Raw genomic sequence first — 11,787 nt, forward strand, 5'->3', positions numbered from 1 at the left:
CAAGGGAGTGCGATCACCTGGCCTGACATAATGGCCATCATAGCTTCCCTGCCAATACACAAGTATGTTCCTGTTTGCAGTTAGAAAAATTACCCAAATTACAATCTATTTACTCCAGCCTATGTTGGAAAGTTATAGAAGGATGACTAGTGCAATCAATCCATTCCTTTTAGCCCTGGATTTGTTTCAGTTTAAAACAGAAGTATACAAATATACTTGTCCAATGTCTACTGCTACTGAGCATTAGTTAATTCATAAGAAAGTATGTAAACACACAAACATAAATTCACACTCATGAATATCCCAACTTTCTATCAAGTTCTATGATTAGTGATGGAAATCACAATTATTTTCAAAATCCTGGAATCATGCCTAAGCATCCTCTATGAATGACCCAATGCCTTCCTGGTTAGTTGTCTACATTAAAGTTGCAACAAACAATATGACATTAGGCATGGCTTGAAAGTAACAAACCGCTGTAGAACTCAGGCATAGATGGCAAGTGCAGACCGCGTTTTCAAGATATCGGTTAGAAAATCCATAGCATATAATAGCACAAATTGAGAAACTCATAATGTCCTGTCTGTTGAATATTGTAGCCAATTTTCTCACAGATTATACTGCAAAGCATAAAACTGCTGATAAATTAACATAACACACAGGCTTCATATTCCTTGTATATGGCTTCATATTCTTTGTTTTTCTTCAAGTTTGTTGCTTTACAAGACTTAAATTATTCCTTCTGAATTTGTTTTACAAGACTTAAATTATTAAAGATAATAACAAATCTTCCCAACCATTCAAGATAAATCTGATTTAACTTGAATGCACATATTCTTTATTTCCATTATCTAAATGTTTTACTGTCATGAAAAATATATATTTCCATCTCAACATGAGCTAGCAAGAGTGCCTGTATGTAACATGATATAGTGGATGAAGGAGCCAACAATGAACCACAAAAGGAGCATATTGTTGCATCTGAAAAAGCTTATGGGGTAATGCTATTTCCTTGTAGTATTTAGTCATTTATTTCTAAATCTAGGGTATTGAATCTAGCAAAACATGATTTGAATTATAGCTGTTATCTTAGGATAAAATAGGGGCTACTTGTTACTTGAAGAGGATAGCATTTCTCTCTATCCGTATAAAAAAAATTCTACTCATGATATCATTTTATGTTAATTGGATATTGACAGTTTGTATTTAGTTTATTTCAGCGTTTTATTCTAGTCATTCATATATAATCTCTTATGTTATTGGTCATACATATATTATTGTTAACCTATTACTATTTATGTAGTTCAATCATAATTATTCTTCAATATGTAAGAGGATGGCACATAGATATAGGCATCGAATCTTCTGTACATTCATTCTGAAAATCTTAATATAATTCTCCTATTCTCTCTCCTACTTTCTTTGTGAGGCCAGTGTATGTACATTTTTAGAATATCTCTTCATCATCTCATCTCACCTATTTGAATCTTTGTTAAGTTGGCAAGTTCATATTCGGCAAATTGTGCTATGAATGTTTAATGCTTTCTTTGTTCAACACTTTTCATTGGAAACTAGACTTCTATTAATGTTGAAACATTATGCTGCCTCTCTATTTTTCTATTAAAATGTATGACTGAATTCTGAGACTGCCAAACCTCAAGCTTTGTTGCCAACAAAATGCCTCACTAGGCAGAGTAATTAACCCCTTAAACTACATGTTCCACAATCTGGGTAGACTAGGGTATGAGGGACTACAAAGCCCTTAACAAAAAAAGGAGGATACCTGCATGTTTACTGTTTGATCCAAACACTTTAACATAAAACAAAGGATATAAAAACTTCTGCATGCATTCCTTCAATGGACAGAGTTAACATGGCAGTGATTCAGGAAAAAATGGAAAAGGCGCTTTACACAGTTGAGTGCTAGTAAGGGTAGCTCTACTTGTCAGGAATATCAAGAACCAAGTAGCTCACTGTAAGAAAATGGTTAATGCTAAGGATGGTCCACCAACAGTGTTGTTCAACTAAATGAAGAGTTGAACTGTAGGCCGCTGCTTACAAGTTTGGAGGACCTTGGAAATGGTGTTCTTCCCAAGAGTTGAATCTCGAACAAGTGGCACCAGCCTACATGGTCCTTGACTTCAATCTGTGCATAATGTCTGGCACTTTGATCTACAGAAATGGCATAGAGGTGGTATATAATGTAATTGTGTCCTTCAGAACATAGATTGGTTGTCATCAATGTGCCACCGCAATGGCCAACTGGTCAGGAAGAATACACAGCCCCTCTTCTATTGCAGAAACCCTGTTACGGGTTAACAAGAAGAAAGAAAAAACCAAAAAAAGAAGATCAAAAATCCAACTTTAGCCTGAACAAAAATGTGGCCATGCAAAATAAAGAGGGCCTAGTGCAATACTTGCACCACTCTGAGAAATGAATTGGATCTTTTTAAAGGTAATTGCTGGTTTAGCCATTACCTTTAAAAACTAACCAAGGGAAAACATTTACAGAAGTTCTAATATTGTAAGCCTTACCATTTCCTTTTCATTTGTCAAGTTTAATTTCCACATTTTTTATTTCAATGAAACATTAAAGGCTGCAAACTTTGTGGTTATGATCCAACTGGTAGAATAAGGATGACTTTCTATGAAGCTCAAACCACTCACAGGACCCTTTAATACCACGGGGTCTACAAAACCACAAGACTGACATAATAGATTTCATGCTTCAAGAAAACAGAAATACTTCAAGCTTGACTTCCATTACATTTTTTTACACGCACTATATGGTCTACCCTGTCCTCTGAGATGGACAGAGGTTCTTTGTGAAGACACACCAAATACAACCGAGTGATTTATGGCACAATGATTAAATAATGATAAGCCAACAAAATATGTACTATTAAACATAAGATATGCTCACTCAAGGGAAAGATTACTAGCCGAGGATTTATACTCCAAACACCTAATTGGAAGTTGGTTTATGTGGCCTCAAACCAAATGCACTTGGACTCATATTTTTTCCTTGACTAACCAGGGGAATGCCCGAATGCTTTTCCCCTCTGTGAGGGCTATGTGTCTGTCTGATCTCACTTATACGGGGGCTATATATTTTTTTAGCTTCTGCAACTTGGGGACTTAATGCAGACTCAGATCCATGAATTGGTGTGCAATCACTCAAGCTAGTTATCCGTGGACTATATGTGTGTTTGACCTCACCGCGACTTCATGTAATCATCTCATCCAAAACTTCGCCATCATTTGCACCTGTTCCCATGCTTCCTAGTCCGAACCCCTGAATTCCAGCTTCCTGCAATCAATATATGTTACAGTTCAATTTATTATTGTTCATGTTGCAGGGCTTATGAAATAGAATTGAGTAATATTTTTAAAATTTGTTTGATATGTGTCTTGCACTCACTGTTATATTGCATGGCATTCCAGGGGCTTCTTCATACTCTGCTGCATCCAATTCTTGAAGATGTGCTCCTTTGAAAAACTTGGGAAGGATATACTGCCTCGCTGGGACTAACAAGTTACAACATGATTAGTAGTGGGAAGAGAACACCATCTATAGGCACCCATGTGATACCAAAACATGCCAACAAATAACATGTCTGGAAAATGGTGAAAGTGGCAATTGTCTTGAAAGGCACCGTTTCAAGAAATGTAGCATGATACTCCTAAAGTTCTCTGTAACCATCAGTTCAACATTGATCAGCTTTGAAAACTATATTACAAGCATTAAATTCAATCACATTATAGTTTGAATAAAGTTCATACTTGTATCTACGGCTTGGAGCAGTGAAAAGAAACAATAGCCTTTCCCAAAATTGATTTCCTGGCAAACTCTCTATGGCCATGAAGGCAAAGTAACCCCAAAGCACAGAAGTTGGGATCTTTCTAATGATGGGCATTACTGCAAGGCAGCCAACCACCATCAGAGATTGCAACAAATTACTCAATTTCTGTTCTTTCACCTCAACAAGAAGCAGGTCATCCACGTCCTTGTCAACATTAAAAATTGATTCATCAACTGGGGCATCCATATTCCCAGTACTTGCGGCCAACTGAATTGTGGACTCTTTCAATTCCTTAAGTGCCTGCATAAATGGTTGGGACATGACAAGACAAATAAATAAAGGGAGAGGAAAATTAGATAAAATGAAACACCCAAACTCAAAAATAAGACCATTACCAAGGCAGGTGGAGGCTGATAAACCATTGGGTCTGCATTTGCTCATAGGCTTCTTGCATGTTTCTGTATAATTGCCCTAAGGTTGAATTTTTCTGCATACTTTTCCAGATTGTTGTCACTAACTTGCTAAGCACCAACTGTAACAAAAGTACTTGTAAGTTACTCGTCTATAAAATGTCTGAATTGTGTCTTTTCCCTGAGAAGCTGCAATTGATAATTCCAATATATTAGTACCTGATGTTTGAGGGTAGCTAAGCCTTTCATGTGCATTGGAGATTCAGGAATAACACCATTTGAAGGAGGTATGCCAACAATACCACATAAAATAGTCTGTCACAATAAAAGGAAAATTTATGAATCCACTAGAGATTTTTTATGGAGGTGAAAACAAAGAATGAAGAGTTAGATCAAGATGTCTTCAGGAGAGCAAAAGCTCTTCCAGAATAGGGTAGCCAGTGATAGTTGAACCTAAACATGAACCCTGACAAAAATTACAACATAGTTCTAAATAATATATATTTACTGTGGTAATGGGCCTTGACACAATCTCTGCAATAATGGCCCTGCTTGATACAACATCATTTTTCAAGGGTTTTTTGTGAAGTTTCCTTTAAACTTTTCTATGCAGACTTCTTCCCTTTCTTCTTAGTGATTTCAGTGTAAGTGCTCGGTATACACTCTTTTAAGTGAATCTGTTCCAGCAATGTTCTTTCTGCAGTAACATTCCACCAAGAAAGTTAGCCACTTTATCAGTGGCATTCACACTGGTCACAAATGGCTGAAACATTTTTTTCAACCATTGGAACAGTGGCACTACGAACTTTAGGATCAATTCTATCATCAACTGCTCCAAATTGATCTTGCACATCCTGAATACGTATCGTATAAACAGTGATATACACAACCAATCATTTAAAATGCATACAGTCATTTCCTAGAATAGAGAATCCTTGTTCTGTTAGAGAATCCTAGTCCAAATCTTACAAGAACTAATCAAACTTCTAATTTGAGGACCAATATGATCTGCAATAGTAAAACTTATAATGTACTGCACATCTTCATTGTGCGCCAAAAGCTTTACTAATTCTTTAGCAACAGTGCAATTTGTCTTCTTACCCTCCACAAGTCTTAACAATCAATTCTTCAATTATATGTTTAGCACCCTTCACTTGAAGATAGGATAATTCTTCCCATCAAGCTTAACGTTGGGTAGAGGGATGCTTTAAAATTAAGATGAAGCTATCCTCCCCCTTGCTCAACAATTCTCTACAGATCTCAGAACAGAACCAAAGGTAATCTCAGGAACAACGTACTATACTACTATGACAAAGAACCACAATTCTGAAAGAAACATCAGTTTGGTTAGGATCTTCAAACAGCTACCAAGGAATCAAGTAAATGCTGCTCTGCAATTCCAAGACTTCAAGTATCCAGATGCATTGCATTGCTCTATGGCACATCAATGCAATTAATTAAGCATAGAAATAACATCTCTATGTAGCGGCACTTAAAATATTACAAAAGGTGATCATTCACTGAGGTACATTCCAAAAAATATATAATTATTGTTGCCACATCATCCAGATTTAGAATAATAATCTATTGGAATGGACACATTGATAAAAATTCCATTGTTGAGTTTGGGTTTGAGTTATTTCTTCCTCTAACTGCTCTCCAAAGCTAACTATTCAAACCAAGTCACCCTTCAATGACATACAACTCACAAGGTTCTCAAAGGCAGAAAAATCAAAAGCGTATAACAGTTAATATGTCCTTTACTGCTCCATTTTCAGGTGAAAGATTCTCAGTAATATAAACAGATCTTCCAATAGTCAACATGTAACAACAACCAAGAAAATATAGGAATCCACCAATAAACTATAATGCAAGGTCTTTTTTCTCTTTTCGAAAGGTTTCCATGAAAAACTTGTTCAAATTCATTTGTAGAGTAAGCACATAAAACGTTAATGTAATTAACCTTGAGCATGGAACATAATTCTTCTTAATCTCCATGATATTCAAGAATCAAACTCCAATGGCAGCATTGGCTTCAACACGTCTTCCTTTTATCCCTTCAAAGCTGCCATGGGTCATGATGGCTTGATCAATGATCGCATGCTCTTAAGACCATACACACCCTAATACCAATTGAAAGAAATAAATAATGATCTAGAAACGAGAAGAAGAAAGAAAGTGGTGTAAAAGGCCCAAAATCAAATCGAGCAAGTGCCCTTGATTATATAGGATATTAATCATAACCACCTTATAATAGTCAACCCTAACATGTGACCAAGTTCATAATACATAGGATAAAAACTGTATTACAAGATACACATGAAGATGTTCAAGGACTTAAGATTAGGAGTCATGACTAAGCCAAAAGGTTGACATTTATAGGCTTCCATCCTCCCAAACTAAGGCTTGGTCCCTTTTAGGGTTTAGAGAGGGTAAGTTATAGTTTATTTGATTCACCTCCCAATTTGGGGAATCTCCCTAAGGTTTTCCTAGACACTTTAGGACCTCTTTGACCCTAGCACTCTCTCTAGAGAGCTCTCCAAACCCTAGTTGCTCCTATTCTAGAGTGATAATGATGTTCTAATATGATCTTTCTTTGGCTCACAAGTACAAATTTGCCTTGGGACCTCTTTCTCCAATGCATAGATCCACTTGCCACTTCCCGTCTCCTCATTTCCTTATAGTATGCATTTGTTGTTAGGGGCTTGGACCATGTCAACCACACCACATGGTATCTCCTCATGCAAAGGGCTTTCCTTCAAATATGTAGCCTCAAACAAAGTGTCCTTGCCCCAAATATATCAAAGGTGAAACACACCTCCAAATATGCATAATATGCCTTGAATAATACATAAAAACCTCATAAAGGAGCTTTAACATCCTTTAATGTAGAATGTGTCTCGAGCAAAGTGCCCTTGCCCCAGATATCTAAAAATTGAAAGACACCTCCAAATATGTGGAATATGCCACAAATAATATGTAACACCCTGTAAAGGTGATTTAGAATACTTTAATAGCCTTCATGCAGAAGACATCCCTATTCAAAGGGGTGGTTACCAAAATGTTCCTCTTTTCACCCTTGAAGTAGAACATTTCTCATCAAGTGTCATCCTTTTAACCATACAAGAGCTTCTACCACCACATGGCATCATTCAAGTAAGGGTTTTCATCCTCTAGCCTCTTTCCTTTCCACCTATCATGCTCTAGGCATCGTCCTAGATAGGGTGTGTTACTCTCCCTACCATTTTTCATACTTTGGACCTCCAATGTGCAAGGGGATTCCTCCTTTTGGTTGTTTATGACCCCCCTTACCATAAATCATGTTCTAGGCTCCTAATGTGATAGGAGGCTCCTATTCTAGGGCTCCCTTCCTCATATTATTCACCAATGGGATCCAGAGCCTTAGCTTCAACATAGGAACAAGGCTCTCCCTCAGTGATGCAACAAAAGGTAATGTAATCATAACCCTAGTTCAAATATGTGTCAAGTGTGCCCAAGTGAAACTTCATGGTGAGATGTAATTTCAAAAAAACCCAAGAGTCTCTTGCATCCTACAACTACCCCTGAACTCCATGAGTCTTCTCCTGTGCTCAGTGTGAAAGAAAAACCCATGAAAAATCTACATGACCCATACATTTTCAAAGGCAACAAACTATATAAGAGTGTAGAGAGATGCTATTATAAAACAATATCACCCCTAAATGGCAATACAATGTCACAAACTAGTGAAGGTGGAATCCAACAAGATTTTGGTGAAAATATCTACAAGTTGATCAATTGAAGGAACAAAATATCTACAAACTTCCTCCTGTATCTTTCCAAAACAGATCTCTGTCAAATATAAAATATCTCAAAGATTTCAGCTAAACAAACCTTGCTTTGGATTTTGTTAGATCAGCGAGAGCTTTGTGATGTTGTAAAACAAATACCACATCTTTGTGATGTTGTGATTTTGTTACATTCATGCATGCCCTCCCCTCGATGGGTAACTGTGCCTTCCTAATTGAAGACAATACATTCATACATGTGCTTCATCCAGTGATCCTACTAAACTATTGCGCCTCCATTAGAGGATCTCTTATGTGCCCTCTACTAAAGATCGACTTTCCTCTGTACAAGCTAGAATGTATTTGTTGAAGGATGATGTTGTTGTCGAAGGAGAACAACTACTGAGAAATAGGTAAAATCTAAGACTACCTCCACTCTTGTATCAAATAAAAGTAAAATTGTTGTCAAATTAAGCAATATTGTTAAGCAATTTTCTCTTTGTATATTCAGCAAGCCAAAAATGAAAAATATTATATCATATGTGGGTACATGGAGCAGTTAGAAATCAGTCTACTGTCGTAGACTGAAATGGAGTACAACCCTTTTACAAGGCCTATGGTACCAAGTGCAACATCTAATCTTCTTCTGGAAAAAAACTAAAAGAGCTTTATTTCACTTTGAATTTCAAATGCTTGTTAAATGATCAAGTGGTAGTTGCAAAGAACAACTCAAACTGGGTGATATCAAAACAAAATAATTTAGTATTTCCAAGACAAAATAACATTACTGATGTATCTTTGGATTCCATGAAAACAAAGCAATTTGATGTATTGAAATGATATTAGGAGATTAGTAAAGAGGATCAAATTAAGTGATGTTATGGCCATACCATTGTATCCATTTACGCTTCGAGCGAAGAGACTCAGCAACACCAAGAACATTGAGTGCCCTCCAAGAAAATGTAGTCCTTGTGGTTTGTAGAGAGTCTTCACACTCTAACATCGGGCTCTTCAAACCATCTCTGCACAAGGTCATTACAAATGTAAAAAATCAGCAAGACACAAATTTGGTAGTAAATATGACCAAAAGAAGAACTAGTGCAAACAATTTTCACAATCCTGTTTTTGAAACCAACATTATAATCTCCTTAGCATTATGATCAGCTGTCAGTGTTCTTCCCAAGTCAGCAAACTCAGCTCCGCCTTGAAAAAGTGTAATTGCATAAAAGGAATGTCGGTCTCATGCCAATAGGTCTCCTACGATGAATGCGCAGGAACCTAGTACATAGACCATTTTTCTCTTCGCTTAGCTACCTAGGGCTTATTTCCCTTTCCAAATATCAATAATTCTTTTCCAAGAAAACATAAAATAAGAATAATATTTTACTATATTCTAAAAGGTGAAGATGTTGAAATCATGCCACAAAGTGAAAGGAAATCAAATATCTTTCCTCAAACCACCAAATATATAAAGAAAACAACAATAATTATAAAAATAAAACTAGATCTGTCGATCTATGCATGAAATGAGTCAAGCGACTAAAAAAATATGACCAAAATAAACCAAAAATTTCAAACTTGACAAAATCCTCTAAACAAGCAGCAAACAAACTGCTAAAATTTTCTAAGATATTAGAGCTAGACATCAACGCAATTTCATGTACTTGAATAAGCCCATTGTTGCTTAGCGTTAGACTTCTTAAATTAGTTATTTATCATTTAATACTAGGACACTGTCTATGTGAAAAGAAATAGGTCCCAGCTTCATCAAATCTGACTTCATTTCAAATCAAAGATCAAATCCAAAGGACACTAACTCGTTACTCTTGGATGGTACTAATGTTAAATACACAAAATAACAAAAAATAAAGATATGATAAAAAAGTAGACCTGCAAGATTATATTGGTCGAGTGTGACAGGGACACAAATAACTGAGACTAGAGAGATTTATAGAAGGCAGTAGTTACTATTGTGTGATTAGTGGTATGGTGGAGAGACCTACCAAGAAGGGACGTTGGTCTCGGAAAAGTATAGTAGGGAGATCCATAGAGCATTTATGTAAAAGGAAGATGAGAAGTGTCGTCTTCAAGTTGGTTTATGTTATGGTAGAATTTTGTTGGTGATAAGTGGTAACAAAACACTTACATCAATAGGTAAAAAGTAAATTCGGGGCATGAGTTGGACTGACTCATGTTATCTCATCCCTTAATGGTCCTAAGGACATGTGGGGACCCGAACAACTTAGTACCTAAAAGACTTGAAAACATGGCTGACAAATCACTGACAAGAAATGGCTAGCAAATGACTTGAAAGTCTTGTTAAATTTGTTATTTATCATTTAATAATAGTCAGACACTATCTATGTGAAAAGAAATAGGTCCCAACCTCACCAAATCCAGCTTTATTTCCTGTCACAGATAAGAAACAAACAATGTAATGATTAAATATGAAACATCAATCTTAAAATAACACACATCAAAATAATGTTGCTGCAATGTTACAATGAAAAATACAAATATAGAACCTATTTTTACCTGAAGTTGACATATAGTAATTTTGCATGATCAATGGAACATGTATACCAAAATAAGAGTCCTAGGGTATTTCAATTTCCCAGTTCTCATCTTGGTCCTCATTTTCTAAATTGTGAACATGATCTTCTCTAAATGAACTGTCATTATGAGCCTCCAAAACATTATGTTCTATATCAAGTTCATTAGATAGATTTATTATATTGTTTTCTCCCCTTCTATCACAATCTGATCGCCAAAGAGTTAGCGCTCTTTCATATGGAAAATTGTCAATGTCATACTTTGTTACATATAATCTTAAACATGTATCCACATGTTTATCAAGCTTGTTCCTCAACTTTGACTTCAAGAATGATAATGCACTAAACATTCTCTCATCCTCCACTGATCCCAAAATCATGGTTTGACACAAATCTGCTAATTTGAAATATTCTGATATGTTTTCTTGCAGGTATTGGCTAGCACTTAAAGTAGTCCATAATCTTGTTATAGCACCATTTTCATTAGGATTCTCCAAAAAAGGATATTGCTTCCACATTGTTTCAGCAAAGCGTCCACCTTGTTGATACAATTTTGATGAATCTAAAATACCTTCAATTTGTTCTCCATGTATCCAGACTTTCTTGCAAAAATGGTCTACTAAACATTTTAATCTTTTTTGAAAATCAGCTTTTAAAGTTCTTCGACATTGACAATTGTTCCAATATTGAGGGTATACCACACACATGGCCTCCAACAATTCATCTCGAGGAAATCGTTCTCTTATCTCTAATGATAGTGATCTTGCAATTTCTATCAAATTTTGTCTCACTGAAATCACAATATTATCAAATTGGTCTCTTGACACGGGGCAATCTTTGGTGATTCGTCCTGTCTTACTAATATAATGAAAGGGAACCATATACCCACGCACTACGATACATAGTATCCCTTTTTCATCAAAGGTCAAAAAATTTTCAGTATTTTCTATATTGATGATCTCAGTCCAACTTTTAAACTCTGGACCAGTAAAAGAGTCTGGCATCATATACAAATTATCCAATGCAAGACATGCTGACTTTCTTGCATTTGTGTATTCCGCAATATACATTGTGCGATTCTGAGACATTTTCACGAGGACATTCATTTCATGTAGCATAGGAAGAATTCCAGCCAATGTCAATAATGTCTCTATATTAGTTAGTTGAGAAAGAAGATCTTGAGCTTTGTCTACATTATAGCGATTTTCATACATCAACCCTACCAAAGATTTGAACTCACTAAATAGTCTTTGAG

The 11,787-nt window shown here is 36.0% G+C and overlaps 1 long non-coding RNA gene and 1 pseudogene across 1 annotated transcript; both read right to left on the bottom strand.

The window, feature by feature from the left end:
• Nucleotides 1–3,125: 3,125 nt before the first annotated feature.
• Nucleotides 3,126–3,952, bottom strand: LOC149195601 (uncharacterized). The gene is made up of 3 exons (XR_016255157.1): nt 3,784–3,952; nt 3,422–3,693; nt 3,126–3,310 (listed from the first exon to the last, which is right to left on the bottom strand). It is a non-coding gene; the product is annotated as an uncharacterized LOC149195601 (long non-coding RNA).
• A 242-nt stretch (nt 3,953–4,194) lies between these two features.
• On the bottom strand, nt 4,195–9,099 carry LOC149195602 (putative boron transporter 2 pseudogene; annotated as a pseudogene).
• Between the last annotated feature and the right edge of the window lie 2,688 nt (nt 9,100–11,787).

The sequence above is a fragment of the Pinus tabuliformis genome, chromosome 2_2 (assembly GCF_031772625.1).
Source record: "Pinus tabuliformis cultivar Carrire ecotype Pingquan chromosome 2_2, CPIR1, whole genome shotgun sequence".
In the NCBI taxonomy this organism is placed as follows: domain Eukaryota; kingdom Viridiplantae; phylum Streptophyta; class Pinopsida; order Pinales; family Pinaceae; genus Pinus; species Pinus tabuliformis.